Source organism: Nilaparvata lugens, chromosome 9 (genome assembly GCF_014356525.2).
Source record: "Nilaparvata lugens isolate BPH chromosome 9, ASM1435652v1, whole genome shotgun sequence".
NCBI classification, from domain to species: domain Eukaryota; kingdom Metazoa; phylum Arthropoda; class Insecta; order Hemiptera; family Delphacidae; genus Nilaparvata; species Nilaparvata lugens.
This window is the reverse complement of record NC_052512.1, coordinates 5,186,986-5,210,406: the sequence shown is the minus strand read 5'-3', so window position 1 is coordinate 5,210,406 and position 23,421 is coordinate 5,186,986. Positions and strand designations below refer to the sequence as shown.

Here is a 23,421-nt window from a genome sequence, read left to right as displayed (position 1 = left end):
TTGTCTTTGTCAATGGAATTCTTAAAATAAAGGTTTGAGTTTCTGAAGGTTCTTCTTTGAGTGTGGTAGGCAGTATAAAATTTTGTTCAAATATTTTTGTGGAGCTTAGTTCAGTTATGTACTAGTCGATAGTGGAAAATTTTCTTTATAATATGATTCAGTGTCTGTTATCATGATCATTGGCCTAGGCGTTTGCACTGTCATATTTCTTCATGTGCTGGAGGAATGAGTTTAATTGAGTATACAAGGAGAAGATAGTAAGTAGTAATTTGATGTGTTGAGAGAATATCGTAGTCAGTTTTTTTTTGAGTTGCCAAGGTCCATTAGTTGTTGTACTGTGGTTGTGCCAAGGTGATAGGAAGCACAAATTGTAGGTATACTGGTGTATGTATATTGTCCTCAAATGTTGCTGTCCCAAGTGAGTAATGAGTAACGGAAATTAAGTGGTAATGATGTACTGAATTGTTGTATCTCTGTTTGTGAAACAGTGAAGATCTTAGTCTTTTCCAAAAGGGAAAATTCAGAATTGTAGCGTAGGTGTTGCTAGGTAATTGTGGGACAATTCGCGATGTCCTTTATCTTCAGCTAAAACCGACGTTATTTTGTTGCACGAAATTGCAAGGAACGGGAACGAGATAGAGAGTATAAATGGGTGATATGAGTTTTGTTGCTAAGTTGATACGTGTATCAAGGTCAACGTGTATCATGATACGTAAGCTGCTAACATCGTTGCATGTGAGTTAACTCTGTGTAGTTATTGGCTTCATGACATTGAAAAGCGGTTGCATACATAGGTCAGGGTTGCTTTGACATGAGGCGGCCGTCAGCTGTTTCAGTGGTGAGATGCGTCAAATGTCAGTTGCTCGATTTTAACAACTTGTCGAGTTATGAGGGTCTGGTCATATGATTGTGATAATTTGATAATTTTTTTTTAATTTGTTGTTTCTATTTGATTTTTTTTTGTTGAGGTTAGCTATGGGATAATCTGATTATGAACTTAACAGCAGAGGATTGATTGGAGAGTCTCTTTAAATATTTTGGTCGCTTTATTAATTTTGATTTTATTTTGTCACTGTTGATTGATGTCTATTACTGGTTGTTTAGCTTCATATGAGACAGGGCCCGTCTAGATGTGGAGTTTGGCAGCCGGTTTTGCACAATTTCTAGTTGACTTTACAAAAAATTTTTTGGTGTCTTATGTTGCAAAATTTTACGAGTTTTCCACAAGGTTTTCTTAGATATCTTGATTATTCCAAATTAGTTGATTACCTTCATGGTGATTTGTCTTAACTTTTGTGAGATCGAAATTTGTTGCTAGTCCACTTGGTTAGTTAAAAAAAATTTGTGAACTTAGTTATTTTGCTTGTTCCTCCTGATGTTTCTGGCTAGTTCTTTGAAATTCATTAAACATTTTGTTGCTTTCACATGATTGTAGTTCGAGTTTGATTAGTCTGAGATTCATTATTAGTATTTTATTTGAAATTTTGAGGTGAATAATTCCTTTTTGTAGTTATTGGTCTTATACAGGGTGTTACTGATGGCATTGTCATGTTGTTTTCTGCCAAATTTTTTTTACGACTTAACCCGGTGTTCCACACTCAAGAAGGGGGAGTATTGTAGCAATATTTATTGTTACAATTGTGAGCGATGGGAATTATGCAAATTAGCCTGAGAAGTTAGCCTGTTATAAAAATGGATCGTGCTGTTCTGCTTTTCTGTGTTGTGTTGTGTTGACTCTGTAAGTGTGTGCGTAGAAGCTAGGATCCTAGGAATAACATCAATTTTCCTGGAGCAACAGTCTAGTTCATGAACCTTGCTTTTTGCGTTGTGTTGTGTCGACTCTGTCAGTGTGTGTGTAGAAGTTGTGGGAAGATCAACGATTTTCCTAGAATATAAGTCTGGTTCACAACCTTATAAGGCAAGGAATTTATAGCTGCCTAGGAAAAATAGCTGTCACTTGGTGGGAGAATGCATCTTAAATTGTAGTTGTAACGTCCCTTTCTATTGGTGGAAATTTTTCTAGAGTATAGTAACTGCCAATCACAGTTGGTGTTGGTTAGGTCTATTTAGTATGGCCGATCTCACAGCTGTCCACCTCAAGACGAGAAAAGCGTAGTGGACTCACTCAGCGTCTGTCGACTGTCATTAGCAGTACTAAATGTAGTCTGTTCAGAACTTTGTATTAATCATGGCTGCCATGCCAGCTTTAGGCTTTTTTTTAGTATTTGGCTCTGGAACCTTTTGTTCCAGCAGCATTTTTAGTCTTTTGCCTCTGTAGTCGCTTTAATTGAGAAGAGAGAGAGAGAGTATCAAATTGTCACCTCACAATGGAGATTTTTCTCCTATAACCGCTACTAAGGTACGTCATAGATTTATAATATAATTAAGGAAATTATCTTCAATGAAAGCTTCCATCAAAGTATTTATTGTAATGTACCGTAATTAAAGTGTAAAAATTGAGAATAGTCCTTTTGATTTGAATGGAAGATGGAAATGGTAATTCAAACTGAAAAATGTTGTAAGAAAATGAACGGTATATGTTTTGTAGAAATATAGAGTGCCTATTAGAAGGAATTAAGATATTTTTGGCTTGTATTATTTCTGAAGAGAAAGCTATTATTATTTGTAAAAATAGATCTGTCAATTTGTGAGATTTTCAGAGACTGTATTTTATGATTAATTCTATTAGTAATTTTATCATCTTTATTTGTCATATTTGAAATCATTTCAATGATTTTGATTAGGGAGAAATCACCTAAATATCATATAATTTTTCAAGAGAATCTTTTTGATATTAAACAACTATACTCGAAAGTTGATATGGAAAGTTGTTCAATCAACTTGTGAATTATGTACTATGTAGGCCTATTATGGAATACTATGTACTCATCGCTTTGTGTATAGGGCGTAACCCTTATTACAAATAAATTCTATTCTTTTAAATCAAGAGATTGAAGTAGGTAATGCCTATTTATGTTTTAAGTAATAATCTTGATTTGAGTTTATATAACCTAATATAGGTTGATTTTATTATATAACTGAAGTTAAGTTAATTGGTATTATCCTAGTTTATTTTTTATTCTAACAGCGGTGTAAGTACGGGGATCAACGTACGAATCCATCATTTCATGGGTTCATGAACGTGTGTCTGTAAGCCGCTGAGACGCCTCTGAATCGATGGCCGTCCTAGCTTGGGGTATGCTGTCTCCTGTCCATCTGGACGTGTAGAGCTCGATCACCGAGCCTAGATTCAATTTGAAGAAACAGCTATGAGGTAACAACTTTTCTTCCAAATTAAACGAACGTCCCAGGAACTCCGGATGTGACAAAATGGGTTTTAGTGACGACAGACTTTCAATCAAGTAAAACGTGCGGAATTAGACTTTTGTTAAATCATAATTTTGAGATATTATTGGGGATAGATAGATATTAATTTTATTAATTTGGTTTGAGTAATAGATTTTCGGTTGTATCTTTACATTGAAAAGTGAGGCCATATTTTCTCTGTAAGGATCCAGCTGGGAATTTCAGTTTTCTTTAAATTTATAAATAATTATAATCTTCTAAACTACTAAAAGTTGAATGAGTACATGAATTTTTTAAAAGTCCCTTATTGATTAAATTTAATGTTTTAAAATAATTCTCATCTTAAAGTTGTAAAGGATCAAATGAAGTTTCAAGAACCCTAACCTTTCCTAAATTTGTTTTGATGACATATATTTTTGAATAGTTTTTTTTTAAGGTAGTATACCATGATGTGATACTTGAGGAATGTTTGTCCTTGCAGCGTTCATGATATAAAGATACAGAATAGTTATTATTGGGGGGGATCATTAATATTTGATAATGTTTTGATAGTGTTTTAAAGTTTCCAAGTGTGTTCAAAATTTAATGTTCTAAGAATTTTATGAATTTTATGTGGATCTTTTCTTAAAATATTTATTGTTATTTATGATTAACTTTTGAGAAATATTTATGATGATTTTTAATTCTTCTTTCTGAAATTAGAGTCCTTCAAGCTTTTATGATTCAATCTAAAACGTTTTCAAATGTAGAGCATACGGAGTAGGTTATTACCGTATTAAGTATGTCAGAGATAACTTTCTAAATTTAGTAATTTTATTTTCGGTTTTCATGATGTGACTTCTTTGTTTTATTAATTGTTGAACTTAACTGTAAGAGGTGATAATATAATTGATACCTTCTCTCTATTTCGTTGTCTCTCTTGTCATTTCTGGTTTCCCGTTCTCTAGCACTAGGTATGTTTATCAAGCATCCCCTTTATTAAGTTATATTGTGTGTGCTTCTAAATTCAAAATTCAAAATTAACTTTCTAAATTCAAAGCACGGCACACAACATGGAGGCAACATATTCATGGAGGCAACAGGTAAAAACCCATTTTGCCTCCCTCAAAAAATTACAATCATACACTATACAATCCAAAAATGCATTTTAAAAATTAAGTATGAAGAAATGGTCAAAAACAAGAAATGTAATGTAAGTGAAATAATAAGAAATAGAAATTGAATGAATCAAAAATACTAACAAAAGTATGTCAAATGAATGAGAATGAAATTAAATATAAGATTTTAACAATTTTAGAAAACTTGAAATCAATAATTACTGTATTCAATTAATCAATAATTATCAATAAACTACAATAAATTAATCAATAGGCCTGGAAAATAATTATTCAATTTAATCAATAATTATCAATAAATCACAACAAATAAATCAATATTTATAATGAGAAAATTGCAAAGGTAATTAATTAAACCCTGAACCTTAAAACTTAATAAAAGTCTGTTGATCCAAGTTTAGCCTACAATGAAAAGAAAAATAGAATGTCTGTGAATCACTACCACATAAAATCAGTGGAAGAAAGAAATGCAAATCACAAAATGACAAATCACATAATATTATCGACTAGATCGCACGCCATCCTACGGAATTTGTACGGGGAGAACCAAAAGATATCCAAGCGCTGAGAACAACTATTGAAAATTCTCTGTGCTCTATTCAGAGGAGAGTTATAATGACTCACCGTTCTGGAGCGTGAGATATGAAAAGAGAATGTCGAACGGCGAGCGATGGTATTTATATAAATATTAATTTTAGAAAGCAGATACGGAGAATCAATTTTGTTATTTCAAAGATTATAAAGGAAAAGAAGAGATTTGACGTCACGTCTGACTTTCAGTGATTTAATTTCAAACATACTTCTTTAAGAATTGGTAGGGTAATCAAACGGGCAGAAAACATTGTGCTTTTTATAATAAATACATCTCAAGAATTTATTCTGCATTATTCTAGTATTTGAATCTGTTCATTATAATATGAATTCCAAATTTCGCTAGCATATTCCATCAGGCTTCTTACAATTGATTTGTATAACAGTACCAAAGGCACTATGTCTCCAAAGGGTGAGCATGTCCTCAAGATGAATCCCATCTGCTAATTAGCTCTGTTAGATATGTAATCTACATGTGCATTGAAAGAAAAATCAGAACTGAAAACCACTCCAAGATCCTTGAACGATTCCACCTTTTCCAATGGTATACCATTTATATGGTAAACATGTATGAAAGGAGAAGACTGTCGAGTGAAACTCATGAATTTACATTTTCCTACATTTATTTTCAGTTCATTTGTAACACACCACTTGGACAAATTGTCAACATCAATCTGTAAATCATAACAATCTCTCAGATCATTGACTTCTTTGAACAACTTGACATCATCTGCATACAAAAGACATTTTGATTTATTGATAACAGATGAGAGATCATTAAAATAAAATAAAATAAAAAGGACTGGCCCAAAGTTAGAGCCCTGAGGTACCCCTGATGTGCACTCAAAGAATTCTGATTTATATTGTTGAATTTTTACATATTGTTTTCTTGCTTGAAGGTAGCTCTGAACAAGATGAACCAGAGTATCGCAGAATCCTAACACTTTAAGTTTTCTTATCAGAAGTCTATGGTTGATAGTGTCAAAGGCTTTTGATAAATCTGTGTAGATAGCATCAGTACGCCCTCCATCATCTAGAACATGTGACACTTCATTACTAAAAACAATAAGATTGGAAACAGTGGAGCGACGAGGTAAAAATCCATGCTGCTGGGGTGAAATAATTCTCTGACCCTGATCATAAATTATGGAATAAATAACTTTTCCAAAAACTTTAGAAAAACAATTTAAAATAGAAATTGGACTATAATTTTTTATATCATTTCTATTTCCAGATTTGAAAACTGGAATAACCCTTGCCACCTTCCATTTTGATGGAAATTTACCCGTCCTCAAAGATAAATTAAAAATAAATTTCAATGGCTTTATCAAGACTGCCGCACAGCCTTTAACAATAAGAGTTGGAATGCATCAGGACCCTCAGAGCAGCACAGACTTAAGCTCATTAATCGCAGACAGGATGTCGTCAAAAGAGACTGACCCAACACCCCCATTCAACAATGAGCAGCACTCAGACATCTCAGGAACCCCCTCTTGTGCATCAGGTGTATCAGCCTCATAAACAGATTTAAAATATTTAGAAAACCCATCGACGATATTTGCCCCACAGTAGGACTCTCCGTCAAGTGTCATGGTCGACTCCACAAAAGAAGTTTTTCTTTTCGAATTCATATACTTCCAGAAATTTTTAACATTATTTCACAAACTATTTTGAATTCTACTTAAATATGCCTCATATACTGCTGAAATTCTAGTTTTTAAAGATGCTCGTGATGTTTTAAGTATATTATCATGATAGGGTGAAGTTCTTTTCTTTCTTGAACACTTATTCTTCAATTTCAAATCAGATATGATATCATGTGTGAATCAGGGAGGATACTTATTACGTATTTGAAAAAATCACCCTCCTCTTGGGAATGAACTCATTGAAATGATGGTAAAGTATTTTATAAAACTCATCTATTGCAGAGTCAACGTCACCACTACAAAAAAACGGAATCCCAACTGCAATCATGGAGACTAAGATAGAGACCGAGAAAATCTCCTTTATGATATTCATAATGAAATTCAGGTGGGAGGCTTGAATTTAGCCCTGACGTCGTCACTGAGTATGAGGCATCCACACATAACGCAGGGTGATAACCATCTTCAGGGACAAGTGGATCATCGCTCTTCATTACTTTTACTGGAAAGTTACTCAACACTAAATCCAGAGTTCTACCAAGCTCATTTTGCACTGTGTTATATGATACTGGATCATAAAATGACATGAAACGATAAAGAAATTTTTCTTTAGGTGAACCAGAAGAGAGATCATAAGTATCATTGTTAATTTCAGGTGAATTGAAATCTCCAACTATCACTAAATTCCCACTGAGAATGCCATTTAAAGATTCAATATATTCACAGTAGCCAAGAAAAATATGCGATGGAGTTGACGGTGGAATGTAAACAGCATTTATGTGATAATAGGTTGAGCTCAATTTTAGTCTTATCCCTACGGTATCAAAACAAAAATTATCATTCTGACAAAGCTCAATACAGAGCTCAGATTGTAATGACCTTCTTACTGCGATAAGAACTCCACCACCCCTCTGACAGCCATCACCCCCGCCCCTATCACTCCGATAGACAGCATAGCGATCGTCGAAAACTTCACTGCTGATTATGCCACTGTGCAGCCAAGTCTCAGTCAATATTATCAAATCGTAATCTGCATTTAAAAGTGAATTATAGAAATTAAGGACCTTTGTACGAAGTCCCCGAACATTTTGGTAGTATACAGACAAAGAGTGATTGAAAGACATATATTATGATAAAAAAAAATTATATGAATAAGTGAAGAGATAAGAAAAAAGAAAAAAAATATATTAGCGTCACCTTCAGCCGCACAAAAATGAAAAGGATTGAAAGTATTTCAGGTAGACGGATACCTAACGATAAGATAACGATAAAATAGGTTTATCTGTCACACAAACTGATACAGGCTTGGTACCGTTATGATATTGAATGGAATATTCTGGTTTCAGCTGAACGATACTTCCGTATGTGATTATCAATAACTGGTCTCAAACTAGAAAAAACTACTGTTGTTAACAGAAGAGAAAAAAAACTTGAAATTGAATTTGAAAAATCTATAGCAGTGGTAAGTAATTAAGAAACAAAGAAAAAAATATCTTGTGTTAATTCAGCCCGAAAAATCGATCAATCGAACTCAAATAATCAATTTAAAATTCAAAGGTTCCATTTCAAATTCAATTATGTAACATACGGCACAAATTAATTACAGAGCCCAACATGCCGAGCAAAATCAAAACAAAATTAAAAATAAAACTACTTTAAAAATTTAAATAACCCATAACTTCAGAATCACTATGATCACAAAAGAGAACACGTTTGAAAAATAATACAATTAATTTACCTAAGTCATTAGGCCACAAGTTTGAATATAAAAAAATATAAAAACATTTTTATATAAGCATTAGTGAATCCGTATTCCTCAATATTCAATCTGCAAGCTTCACAAAGAATTGAAAGAGTTAATGAGAATGTTTTAAAGAGAAAATTGAATTACGTAATAAATCAGTACCGGTTAGCTACTATATAATAGATAGAAAAAACAAGTCAACTTGAACTACGAAAAAGGTGATCAAAATAATTTAACATTTAGACATAGCGGGAACAGCTTTGAGGTCTTCTTCAGTATTGATCACATAGATTTGGCCCTCAGGAACCACTCTTATTTTTACTGTTCCGGATCGGTCCACCCAAACATATTTGTAGCCAAATTGTCTCTGCAGTTTCCTAGCCTCAGCAAAAAGCTTTCTACGTTTTGCAGTCAATGACAAATTTATATAAATCTGTCGCAGCTCACCTTTCAGTCCAATGTGACGAGTAGACAGGTCCTTTACCTTTTTTCGGCCATCCAACAGTGCGTGTGTATGTGTACGACTTATGAACTTGACAATGATGGGAGGCGTCTCCTTACGTGGTCCCCTCACAGGTAGTCGGTGACAGCAGTCAATCGCCTCAGCTTTGACATGCATGCCGACGGCCTCGCATGTTTTCACCACTAGTTCACTCGTTACCTCATCCTTCACCAACGGAATACCGTGAAGCTCAACCGTATTCTTACGACCGTACTGTTCTAAATTGTCGTTCCTCATTTCTTCATCACTTAGTCTCTTCTTGAGTGTTGCAACTTCACTACGCAAAAGTTCTATAATTGTTTGCTGGTTCGCGATCAGTTCCTCCTGCTTGGCCAATAAACCTGAATTTTCATCCAGTTTAGCACGACACGAATTGAGTGATTCTTGAAGAACAGCTCGACCGGCTAATGACTCTTTTTTAAAATCAATGAAAGTCTTCAAGTCAATAGACATACCCGTAACAGTCTCAGAGGAAACCCGATCAGTGTTTTTCACAGGCGTTGAATCGCATCATTGCTTACGCAAGTTTTCCTTGCACGTTTTGCACTTCCACGAGCTGCTAGTCAACATCCTGATTTCAGCATCACTTAAATCTTTACCCACTCCACCACTAATGCATTTAAAGTGGAAAAGAGACTTGCATTCGGCACAAGCAATACTCGATTTCCCGGACCTTTCCACCAATAAATCACATACGGATCACGCACTCATTTTGAAAAATAGATATTAACTGCACTGATTAATCCGCAAATTAATTTGAAATAGTTTTAAGTACGGCTGAAGATGACTCGTTCTACTATACTCTACAACTCATAGACGAAATAAAACAGGCTGAATAAAAATGATAAGACGAGCACAATCTCTAAACGTCCGACTTTGTCAAGAGCCAACTGACTACTGAGCTAACCTCGCAACGGCATAGAGCTAACTTCGGTTTTGCGACGCCGCAGGTGGTTCATGGAGTAGAGTTGGGGACACTTTTCCATTTGGCTCAAATGGTCTATCGTAATTTGCCCGCTGAGATAACAACTGATATGGATGAATGCAGTGTGGCTGCATTAAAGCGTAAGGTGAAGGGGTGGCTGTACCGCCTGGGCTGTAGACTTGAGATGCGCGGGAACACTAGCGTCAGGTGATCAATTTCCATAACGGCAAGGAAAGTTGTGTGAGTGCGCCACACCAGATTTTTATCTTCTTCTTCTGCTTCAATCGGCCGATTGGTTGGCAGCTTTCCATCTTTGTCTGTCCAGAGCCAGCTGTTTTAGTTGGGTATAGCTCTGGACCCCAAGAACCCGGGTTATCTGCTTCAAATATTGTAGCCGGGGTCTTCCACGAGCCCGTTGTCCACTGATTGCACCTTCCAGTATTGTTAGCGTGAATTTGCTATGTCTTATAATATGTCCTATCCAAGAATACCGTCTGTCCCTGAGGGATTTCAATAGAGTTTTTTGTGTCTCTTCAGCCCTTCGAAATGAATTGAATTTGAATTTGAATTGAATTTTTGAATTTGAATTTGAATTTATTTATTGCCAAAAAAAAAATTACAAATACAAAATTCTTATGCAGACTGAAGCAACAAAGTGCAAAAAACAATATATACAAAATTTGACACAATACAACTTTTAATATTAACAAATAAAAATACTTGTAAGCCTATCTTGGCCTAATAATAGCACATTATTAACTTTTTTTGGCACTGCCGGCAGAAGTACAACTTGAGCGCCAGCAGTGAGTTCTATTTTACAAGGAAAGCATTTTCTATTTTCAGCAATTACAGCAATAGATTCAATACAAAAAACAAAAGAATAGAAAAAAAATAAATCTATAAATGAATAGCTTAAAATGAAAGGATAAAATAAAAGAGATAATTCTTATTTATAGACAAAAAAGAGTTTTGTAAGGCTTTAAAATTTTAGACAATTTAATTTGAGTTTAAAGATGGAAAGATTAAATAAATAAAGATGAATTCACTCATGACATATAAAAAAGTTAACGTGAGATACTAGGCTTTTCGAAATTAATCTTAAAAAGGCAAATTGAATAAATAAATGAATGAACTAAAGATGAGAATACATTTTTAGGACAATAAGCATTCAATCACAACAAAGAGATAAAAGCACTTGGCTTTCGATGCATCAAAAATAGAGCAACATATAATAGGACAAATATTACCATCATAATATTAGAAAATAGAAAAAACTATCCTAAAACGTAATAATTATCAACCTAATAGGAACATCTTCATTATCATCCAGGAAAACAACAGCTTATCATCAGCAGAGATGAAAATAAATATTTCTCTTGATCCACTCATCAATTTCTATATGAAGCTTTTTTGTAAGTTTGCCAGTTATAAAATGATTTGGGACTCTATTGGCATAAAATTCTACATAGAATGAGAACTGATGTTTATTTATTGTTAATCTGTTAAATGATGTATTGAATAAATTGTTTACTGAAGGGCGAATGTTATAGGGATTGGTATTTAGGGTTAATAATTCTCTATTTCTATTTATGTGAATTATGATGTTTTTCACAAAAACCTGTCTCAGTGTATGAACTCCAAATTCTATGAAGAGACATTTACTAGGGTAAAGTCTAGGTTTCCCAAGGGCTGCCCTGATTATATGTTTTTGTAAAACGAAAATTTTATTGAAATGGGAGTCAAAAGTACCACCCCAAACCTCTATGCAATACTGAAACAAAGAATGAGCATAGGCATGATAGATGGTTCTTATTATGTTCACATCATTCAATAAATTTATTTTGTAGAAAACCGATATCAGATATTTCAATTTGGAAATCAAATACTCTAGATGAGAATTCCACTTCAAGTGGCAATCAACCATTACTCCTAAATATTTTATAGAATTTTTTTTTTCTATTTTTTGACACAAACAATTTGTCTCACCTATAGGGGTATTGATTCTGTGGTCGTGCATTCTAATACAGAGATCAGGAGGTGGCTCGCCGATCGAAGTTGGGGAGAAAGCAATAAATTTAGTTTTAAGCAAGTTTAATGTAAGAGTGTGATTATCAAACCATGCCTTGGCCAGAGCTAAACCTTTATTTGCATTCTCATATGCCTCCCTCCATGACTCACCTGTGAATATTAACGCTGTGTCATCAGCAAATATATATTTGTTGTGTTTGGAATATTCAATTTGAGGAGATCATTTAAATAGATTAGGAACAATAAGGGAGATAAGACTGTACCTTGAGGTAGGCCATAGCTTTTCAGCTTGCGTGTATCTGCTCTATTGTTTAAGGTCATAATTTGCATTCTATCCTCCAGGTAATTCAAAATTAATTTTTTAGCCAGTCCACGTATTCCACAACCATCAAGCTTATTTATCAAAGTTAAGTGAGGTATGGTATCAAAAGCTTTAGCTAAATCTAGAAATATTGCAACTGTTTTGGATCCTTTATTGAAGTTCCTGTTAACTAAATCTGCTAGCAACATAACAGCATCCTTAGTTGATTTCCCTGGCTGGAATCCGAACTGATTCGCTGCTATGATGTCCTGCTTATTCAAATAGTCCATCAATCTCTTTTTTAAAAGTCTTTCCATTATTTTTGACAGGTTACTTAATAAACTAATAGGCCTGTAATTCGCTGGATTTGATTTATCACCCGATTTATGTATTAGTATAATTCTAGCAATTTTAAAGCGTTTTGGAAAGTATCCATGACTGAAGCAACTATTTATTATAATTTCCAAAGGTCTAACAATATAGGGAGCAATTTGTTTCAGAAAGTGGCCTGTAAATCCATCTAAACCTGGGGATGCATTGTTATTCAAAGTATTTATGATGTGGCCGATCTCAACAGAATTTGTAGGATATAAATAAAAACTATTTACAGGAGGATTGGATAAAGGTGTTGGAACTTCTTGATTAAGTATGTTCTGTCGCAGGTTGGCTGCATATTTTTCTCCTACATTGACAAAAAACTCGTTGAAACTTCCAACATCAACGTTTGGTTCAGTATCAGACTTTCTCTTAATTTCTAGAATCTCTCTGATATTTTCCCAAGTTTGCTTTGTATTACCCCTGCACAATTGAAATTTGTTATTAAAGTATTCTACTTTAGCATTCCTGATCAAGGTATTCAAGCTATTTCTATAGTTTCTATATTGCTCCCTTAGAGTTACATTAAAAGGTTGATTTTTAAGTTTACTGGCCATTCTATCACGCTTTCTCATCGCACATACCATGCTTGGTGTAATCAACTTTTTTAATGGTCTTTTCCTATGCGGAAGCTCAATTTTTTGTGTGTATTTATTAAGATAAAATTCTAATTTTTCGATGAAAACGTCAACCATTTCATCAATGTTATTTCCATCGATCATTTCTATGAAATTCCAGTTTTCCTTATCTAAGTCATCCATTAGCCCTTCATAGTTGATTTTTGTTAGCGTATTTTTATTTTTTGGAGGGTTTTGATGAGTGTTGGAACCGAGCTTTGAATGGAAAGAAATACAATAATGGTCAGTTATACCAGTTTTTATAATGGTTGCAAACGCATCGTTTTCCTCTACTGACTTAGATTTGAAAAATATATGATCAATGCAACTTTTACTATTATTATGTGAACGTGTTATTTTGTTTATAAATGATTTGTAACCGTTAAGTTGCAAGACACTAAGATATTCGTTACTTTGAAAATCATTATTGATAATATTTATATTCAAGTCGCCTATTATCATGGTAGAATAATTATCAGACCTCTCTGTACGAAGATAAGCGTCGAGGCTGATAAGAAAAGCACTAACATCTAGAGACGGTGATCTGTAAAGTGCTAGTACTCTATACAATTTATTATCAAGTTCAAACTTTATAGCTATCAAGTTAACAGATTCTATATTGACATCTATCCTATCAAACTTTATCTCATTACTTACAAACACACATAAACCATCACACTTTGTAAACACATTACATTTATTAATAGGAGTATAACCATCAATATTAAAATTAAATCCAGCTGAATCATCTAGCCATGTCTCTGTTAAAACAATAATATGAAATCTAGTACTAATGTTGCTAATATAATAGAGGAATTCATCGAAGTTCCGACCAATGCTTCGAATATTCATATGAAGTACATTAAAAAGTTTATTTGCCTGACTGTTATAAATGAATGGATTGAATGGAAAGAAATCATCTATTTCAATTGTATCTCTAACGCTGCCATGTATAAGTGAATCATCAATATCATCAAAATTATTGTTCATTGAACAAAGAAGCAGAAAAAGATAAGATAAGGTAAGAAAGTGGAGAAAAAAGTAAGAATAGAATCGTTCAGAAGCAGAAAAAAGTGATAAAAAAAGGAAATTTTCAAATTAAGAAATCAAAAATCAATACAACCAGCCTACTGCGCAAATTTTGAATATTAATGGAAGTATTGAAAATTTTTACTGAAAACTAATTTTATGTAATACTGTGCTAATATTCGTAAAAATACTGATAAACACCCATTTTACTGAAATACTATTAAGTCCTCATCGCTCATGATTCTTTTTGTGCGAGAACTTTCAGTTTTTTTCACGAAAACTTTACAGTCACGAACCCAGACATAGGCTAGTTTTTTATCTTTTTTAAGATTTTTTGCTTTGCCTAGTAGTCCTTTGTAGTAGGGAGAGAAATACTTCTTCATTTGTTATTCTATCGGTCCATTTTATTTTCAGCATTCGCCTCCAACACCATACTTCGAATGCATTAATTGCCTTTTCTTCCGCCTAACCGATAGTCCATGTCTCTGAGCCATATAGTGCAATACTCCAGATACAACTCTTCATAAGTCTCTTTCTCAAATCCAAATTTAGACTTTTGGAGGAAAGCACATTCCGTTTATTGATGAAAATGGCTTTGGCTTCTCTTATACAGCGCTTTATGTCTTCTTTGTCTTTTCCATCCTCTGAAAGAATGCTACCTAAGTATTTCAATCTTTTTACTTGTTTGAGGGCGTTATTCTCTATCTCTACTATTTCAAAATCAGTATTCTTGAAGCAGATCATCACTTCTGTCTTAGCCTTATTTATCTCCATGTAAAATTCATCTTTGAGAATGTCATGCAAGATATTCAGTGCTTTCTCTAGATTACCTTTATCTTGTGCCACTATTGCAATATCGTCTGCAAAGTGGAGCATTTGCACTCTTAATCCATTTACCTTGATTCCTGAACAATATTCCTTACATTTATTGACAGCCTGTTCTACATAGATATTGAACAAAAGCGGTGACAAACTACAACCCTGCCTTACTCCTCTCTTGATGGCAGCTTATCTTTGTTTCTCACCCACCTTTATAAATGCTGTTTGAGCAGTATACAGCTCTCTTATGATCCTTCTGTCTCTGTAATCTACTTTGATTGTCTTGAGTGTTTGCATGAGGACATTCCAATTCACCCTATCAAATGCCTTGAGTAAATCTACAAAAGCAATATACACCTTCTTATTTACTTCGAAACTCTTTTCCACAATGTTCCTTAAACACAATATAGCTTCTCTTGTTCCTCTATTCCTTCTGAAGCCAAATTGGTCATCTGCTAGGTTTGCATCTATTTTAACTTCAATCCTTTTCAAAATAACGCTTGTTAGTATTTTGGATGTATGCGACAGAATACTCGGTGTTCTATATTCCTCACATCTTGTTGCATTACTTTTTTCCGGTAACATCACCATCAAGCTTTTCTTAAAATCAAGTGGAACTTTTCCGGTTATATATATCTCATTCAAAAGGGTAAATAGAACGTTTCTCATCTCTTCATTGAGCGCTTGCAGAAGTTCAGCAGGAATATCATCTACTCCATACGCTTTCTTTGACTTGAGATCATGTAACACTTTTTCAATTTCTGGAAAAGCAATTGGTGGTCCCAACTCATCAAAAGGTACATCGTCCTCGTTTTCTATTCCCTCAAAGCATTCTGCATCACCATAGAGACTTTCTACATATTGTTTCCATCTATCTGCCACCTCATCATTGTCCATAAGAATTTCCATGTCACTCGAGTTAATAATGTTGCTTCTTACTGTCCGCTTGACAAACATCTTCCTAATTAGATTATAAGATGCATCCACGTTTCCTCTTTCAAAGTTGTTATCTATTTCATTGCAGCATCGATCAAGCCATTCTACTTTATCTTTTTTAGCATGTCTATTTACAAGATTTCTTAATCTATTATACTCACTCCTATTTCCTTCTCTTTTGTGTTTCCGTCTCAATTCCATCAGAGCTATGGTATCTTCACTAATCCAAGGGCTTCTTGGTTGCACCCTCTCACAGCCTAATGTTTCTTTGGCAGACGTCGAAATTGAATTTTTCAAATGTTCCCACTGATTATGTGTGTCTAGCACTGGCTGCTCTACTTGACTTAATCTTTGTTTGATCGTGCTATTGTGTTTATCAGCATTTTCTTGTATCTACAATTTTTCTACCGCCCATTTTCTTGTAGCGGGATTTTGTCCAAATGTCTCTTTTCCACCTTGTAACATCAAGTCCATCACTACGGGATTGTGATCACTACAAATGTCAGCACCGGGATAGGTTTTGCATTGTTGTATGTACCGTTTGTGTTTTATCTTAACAATGATGTAATCAGATTTTTATACCAGTACACAATTTAATCACAGGGTGACGTGTTTATTATACAGCTGGTAACTTTATATGCAAAATCATATTATCACAATATGATCTTGAATCATGATCATCTTTCCGTTCTTCGATAGCCGCGCTCGGCCGAAAATTTCGAAAACATAGGTCTGTAAAATAGAATTATAACTAGTAGTTCTGTGAACAGTAGACTTCACGCAGTATTCTCATCCACAAGTACCTGATTGGAACTATAGACCTTATGGAAATACAGCAATAGACTGGCTTCTCCACACATCTGTGTAATCACTTGTCAGCCGATTTATGATGAATAATTCTATAGTCTGGGGCCTGTTTCATGAAAATTCAAAAGTCCTGTAATGAAGGAACAGCTGATTTTATCGGCTATATTAAGCATGTAATTGGAATGGTGATTCTCCTGTATTACAGGACTTGTAACGGTTATGAAACAGGCCCCTGATTTTTACTCTTATATTGGCGTATGAAGGAGGCTCCTTTTTCTTTTTATATTATCCTTGAAATGCAAAATTTCAAAACAATGCAAAATATATAGGTTGAACTGGAATCATGCTAATGCACCGTCAACCATTCTGAAGACTTTATAATTTTCGAATATAAACTGAATAATGAATATTATAAACCGTAATCATGGAGAAAATATAGATTGGTTATCCTATGGTATAATTTTAAAATTTATAAATCAAAACGAAGATACTTTTCCAGTACAGGCAACTCAATGATTGTCAGTAATAGGATCGCAGAATAGAGTTCTTATTATCTATTTATTCAATGATACAGAAAACACAATATTCATTAAAATGAATGTTGGAAGGACCAACAGATTCAAATCTTGAACTTGTTGAAGACCTGTTTGAGTATTCTCTTACAAAATATTATTTAATCATTTATTTATTTAATCATTCAGAATAAATTACACAACTCACAGAAAAGTACCACTTGCTTAAAAGCTCAAAACGGTTCCAATTCTAATTTATGCAACATTCTAAATGTAGCTAGGTTATGTGTCATTCAACATTCATCAATTACACACACAGTTCACAATTCAAGACACACAAAAATAATTTTTAAATTGAAAAAATTCTTCCAAGTTCAATCATTCACAATAAATTAGAGAATTCCAAACCTCAAAAAAATAAAAAATCTTGAGACCGAAAAGACAAACACACTATTCAGAACTTATTACAGCTGTGATAGTAACTATTATGTACCGTATATGTTAGTCATGTACTGTTATGTTAACGCTCATTAAATAGTAAATTTCACACCTAGAGCAGAAAATGAGATTTTTCCGGCTCAAAATCGGTTTTCAAGTCTGAGGCCTCGGACTAGAAAAGATTGAGAGCTGGAAAAACATTTTTTCCCTTTGTGCAAACGCTATTTTTCGCCACACACAAAAATAAACAATATATATATGAGAATAGTTGTTTACTAAGCACTTTCGAAAGCAGAAGTGGAAGGTGATAGCTCTAGCAAATCTGAGGTAATCTGAATATCAGGAAATTGTCCAAGTATTTTCATCTTTCAATCTAATTTGTCTAAATAACCTGGAAGATGATGTTCAATTATGTGGGAGGTTGAGTTTATACTTTTTTGATCTTTCAAATGACAATGAGATGATATTATTATAAATGTTTTAATTATTTAATACCTAATAAACACAAATAATGAAAAGTTTTTGAACAGCTGTTTTTTGATCACCTTTCTTATTTCCATGTTAGCGGTTGGAAAGGGTACTCTTTCTGGCCTAGGCCAGAAAGAAACCTGTTCTGACGTCAGATGAGAGTCGTCTGCAAACAATGTCTTTCAGATCTACATAGAGACTGGAAAACAGCTGCTTCCTGTGCAGTGTGGCGAAAAAATACTTTCCCTTATATTGAATGTCATTTATTGATTATCTTTAAGTTGCAGGTAATCATTTTCCAGCATTTGCGTTTTCTTTGCAGAACCTAAGTGCATCGAGATCGGTTGTGGAACATGGCCTATCGGCACGGCAAGTGCACAACCCACCTAGTGCAAACTCACTTATTGCAGAAAAGATTGAAGAGCATCTTACTCCAGAAAAGAAATGTGTTGCTAGTCGTAGATATCCTTGGTACTGACGTCCCAACACTCCTAACAGCCCCACCTAGGGTAACACCCTTACTCAGGGTGGTAACACTGTTTTCTATGTTCTTCTACTGTTGGTTTTCAATGAGAAAGCTGAGTCATAAATTCAGCTTTAAATACGAGTGGACTATATGATGTAATAAATAAAGATGTTAAGAGCTACAATGTGTAACGCTTCATTCATTACCACACCAGAATTCCAACATAAATTAATTGAATATGAACTTGAAGATCTGTTGAACACAGAGGATGTAATAATCCTCGCAGAACAAAAGCTTAATGAAAGCACACATGAAAGATGGAGAAGGATCGACTGGTTGAGTGCGGACCACAGCTTAAAACATAGGTGTTGACTGACTCGTTAAATGTGGACCAACGGCTAAACCTACAATGGCAATAAACGGCTGAATGAGAACGAAAAAAGAATTCCAAGTAATCAGCCCATTTAAGGAGGGATGTCTTATTGACAAGAATGTGTTTGAGTTATTGATATATCATAATTATTACACAACTCAGTGAAATACTTTATTATTTTCCTTTAATGTTGTTTTCCATCACGAACTGCTAATTAGGTAATACAATAATACAATAAGAATTGTATGGAAATATAAAATTATAAATTATTGATTCAACTGAGTCACATGGTGAATGAATCTCTTTGGCAAGTCTAAGCCAATCATATGTCATAGAAATAGCACCAAAAGTGATGATCGTTTGAAAATATCATATGTTAATCTGTTATCAGACAACAAATCTGCCTTAACATATATGCAAGTGCATGTACACTGTATAGAGGAACTGTATCTAGAGAATTGAGCAGTTTAAAAAATTATACAAATTAAGTTATCATTGTAATTAGAGGAATTATATTTTACTGCTTGCCACTGACTTCATGTCTACATCATAATCAATCTACCAATGGCAAATCTTCATGCAAATCGATCACACAAAGATTCTCAGAGAAAAGGTTCTAGCCAAAGGCTTAGAAGAAGACACTCCACTTCCCTTTTAAAATCCTCACCGTTAAGACCTTGTTGAAAGTTACCAAAGACCTATTAGTGAAATTTCGTTCGATTTTTGTATATTTTATCTGTGAGCCAATATTTTAGGCTATCTTATTAGTTATTTTATGAATTTATTTCATCAATCGATAATTCGAGAAATTCAAATTTAATTATTCCCTCATTATTTTGGTGAAGGAGATATTTAATTAAAATTCCACATGTGCTGAGACCGAAGCCTGGACCGGCCACCGATCAAACAAATTTGATCTAAAGGAACCACAACCGCCAAGAGGATTCACGTGAGAGCAGAAAATATAAAATTTTTCTGCATTGAAGTAATAGCCACGCCGACAAGAGCTTATAATTATTAAGATCCCAGATTCTATCTGATATAGAAGTGATAAGAACTTGTAGTTGATTAACTATCCTCCGCTGCCAGAACCACGACCCCAATAATTTTGAAAATATTTTATAATTTTGTTTTCACCATTTAAAAAAAAAAAACTCTTAGATTTATCAATTATGGAACTCTGTTGAATCATGCATGGTATCATGTGAGCACAAGCAAACTTCTGATCATTTTATTAATGTTAAACTATTCTCAATCTGTAATTTAAGCTTTCTATCTGCACTGTCAAATTATATATTTTATTATATTATATTTCTACTCTATCAATTCTTCTTCTGAGTTCAATTATTTCTTGAGCCTGTCAATTATTGTGTCTGACACGTTCTTTATTATCAAGAACCGATCAAGTACAATCATTGAAGTAATTGAATCAACCTGGATATTGGAACAGATCTAAGTGGATGTAGTGTGTGGGGTCAGATCGAGATTACCTATTCTCTGTCCTTACCTGCTCATATATCAGCTTTTATCTGTTACCAACTTCGACTTAGGAGCAAATCCGTCGACTGTATAGCAGATGCAGCTGGAGATCATATAATTTCCTACATTAGAGCATAAAACGTAGCGGTTGAATACGGATATCTTAAAACTATCACATGTGATAGTCTTAAGATATCTGTATTCAGTGTTTAGCAACCGCTACACTACTTATCAAAATTGTTATCATTATACAATCTGTCATAAGAAGAATCAAGGGTGAGCGAGTGTTTATGCCTCCTGCGATTCAGATGATTGTATCAAATCTTGTGGTGACTTAATCATTCTGGTATTCAATCAGCGTCCACGCACGCATTTTCAAATTTTCTAACCTCAATACTGGTGACTCAGTGCAAGATTCATTAATCGTGTGTCGTCCTATCCTTGGAGGCGATAGTGAACCCCCCAGGAAGAGCACCACACAATTTGCCTTGCAAAGTGAGGCATTTAAAATACAGCACTACACAATTTGGCGCCCAAAGTGTTAGGCATTGATGAGGTGGATAATCGACTACGAGGATTATATAGTTGTTCAGTATACTACAGCGCTGACAACAGGAAAATTTTTTGAAGAATTCAAGGTTGTGATTTTCTTTGAATTTAATATCAACTGTTCACTGAGATATAAAGTAACAAGACGTGCCATACACAATTTTTGAACAAAAGAAATGTATCGATTGATGAATTTTTTAAAGAAAGAATCGAACTCAGAATTTCACTATCGTTGTCATTTGAAAATTGCTCATATTATAAGTCATAGGTATAAGAAATACCATAAGAAAGGGTTATACCATTTTAAGAGCACTAGGTCTATATCAAAGCAGTTCATAAAAAATTCACGGAAAGGATTAAATTCATTCACTGCATTCTCAAAACTATTTAAGACATGAAGAGGGAAGTAAAACTAAGTCACGGATATATTGTGGAGTAATTCAAGCAGAGCATCACTGCATTCTCAAAACTATTTAAGTCATGAAGAGGGAAGTAAAACTAAGTCACGGATATATTGTGAAGTAATTCAAGCAGAGCATCACTGCTTTTCATAAAAAAATTTTGTGTGAAATACCAGCCCTAAAAATAATTACGGCAGGAACTTATAAGATTGAAACATTTATAATAATGAAAATAATGAATTATAATAGCCATACCTGCATTATTGAATATCCATTATTTCTGCATATTCTTTCATTGTTTTATGTTAACGATATTGCTAATTTGATCCACATTTTTATCACACATGTTATCAAATCACACTTTTATATTCCTTCATTTGAACGAATTTTCTACACTATTCCAATTTTTGATAATCATTCATTTTTAATCATTTCACATAACCTCACATGTTCGTGGTCGTTTCACTGCACTTACATCGTTATATCATCCAATTAATCATGGAAGAACCACACCGCATCCTAGAGACCACATCGGCGACTTCAAGGACGGAGGAGTTCATGCGGGAGAAACGCCCATGTACCGCCATTTCAGAAGTCCGGACGTCCACACCTCACACCACAGAATTTCTGCTGCCAACTGAAGACCATACACCCGCTCCCGTGCTAGATATGAACATCCTCCTGGGAGCAATAAATAATGTGAATACATTAAATGAACAAAGTTTGGAGAAGTTGAGTCAACGGATGGACAGAGCATTCTGTGACACAGGTAACACTATCAAAACATTAACCGAATGTCTGGATAAATCAATTTTGGAAACCAGCAATCAATTGGATAAGGTATCCCAATATGTGCATACGAAAATAATCAACTTCAAAGCCACCTTAAAGGAACATGTACGTGTGGAAATGGGTACACTGGAAGAGAAAGTCGTCGATCAAGCAAAACAACATTGCATCAAGGTAGGAGATCAGATAACCCAAAGCATGCAGGTTAAAGTCAAACAAGCAAGCGAACATGGCACATATATGGAGGACGAACCTACCAAGAATGTCAAGACTGAAGTTGCACTGCACCCCACAGAATGCCAAGTTGAGCCGGACGACATCATACACCAAGCTGAGGATGACATCCATCAAGTAGAGGGACAGCAAATCTAGATTGGGGCTTGTGGAAGAAATAATTTTGAATTAGCTGGAAACTATGTTTGTGAATTACATAAATTATTAAACTTCAATAATCACAGCCTACCCATCGAATCACATATTTGCAGGCTGGCACCTTTCTACTGCAGCCTAATCAACATAACCCATCCTCGCCACATCTCATCTAATAAGGAAATATCAACAATCCATATCAAATGAAGAAATTACTATCAACTTCAAGTCAAGAAAATAAAACTGAAAAACAACTTTAAAAATTACCAACCTGATCAAGCTATTTGCCTCATGCTACAGTCATAACAGAACCAACCGCCTAGTACCATCCAACCACCTAGAGAACAGAAATCAAATCTATATTATCAACAGAGAATATTCGTAAATTAGAAATAAGATGGAGTTAGTAGTGAATAGGGAGAAAGGGAATAAACAAGATCTATTCAAATAAATGCATCGAAATAACCTCAAAAATGTGGAATCAATAAAGAAATCAATTTAGAACCAAAGCCTGTTCAATAATTTTTCTTCACACCAGCCAATATGTGCGAGATCACAGAGCAAATTGTATTAAATCATGGCAATATCGTTATAAATTATTGTGATCTATTATTTGATGTGAAAGAATAAATAAAAATGCAACCAAAAATATATTATTTATGTTAAATTGCATGAAAAATGTGCATGTTTAAAATGTTATCTAAATGTATCTCCAAAAACTCAGGAAAACGAAATTCTTGTCCTTAAATATGAAATTTATTATTGTTATATCAAAATATCATGAAATGTAATTCAAATCAACAAAAATAATCTTAAAAATACAGTATTCGTAATCAGCA

General features: G+C 34.1%; 1 protein-coding gene across 2 annotated transcripts in view; it reads left to right on the top strand.

Moving 5' to 3' along the window:
• Window positions 1-18,803, top strand: part of LOC120353008 — a 41,985-nt gene extending 23,182 nt beyond the window's left edge. For both annotated transcript variants that reach the window (XM_039435437.1, XM_039435439.1), the window contains exon 2: window positions 18,479-18,803. The gene's annotated coding sequence lies outside the window, so the exon portion shown is untranslated. The remainder of the gene's footprint in view (window positions 1-18,478) is intronic.
• The last annotated feature ends 4,618 nt before the right edge of the window (window positions 18,804-23,421 follow it).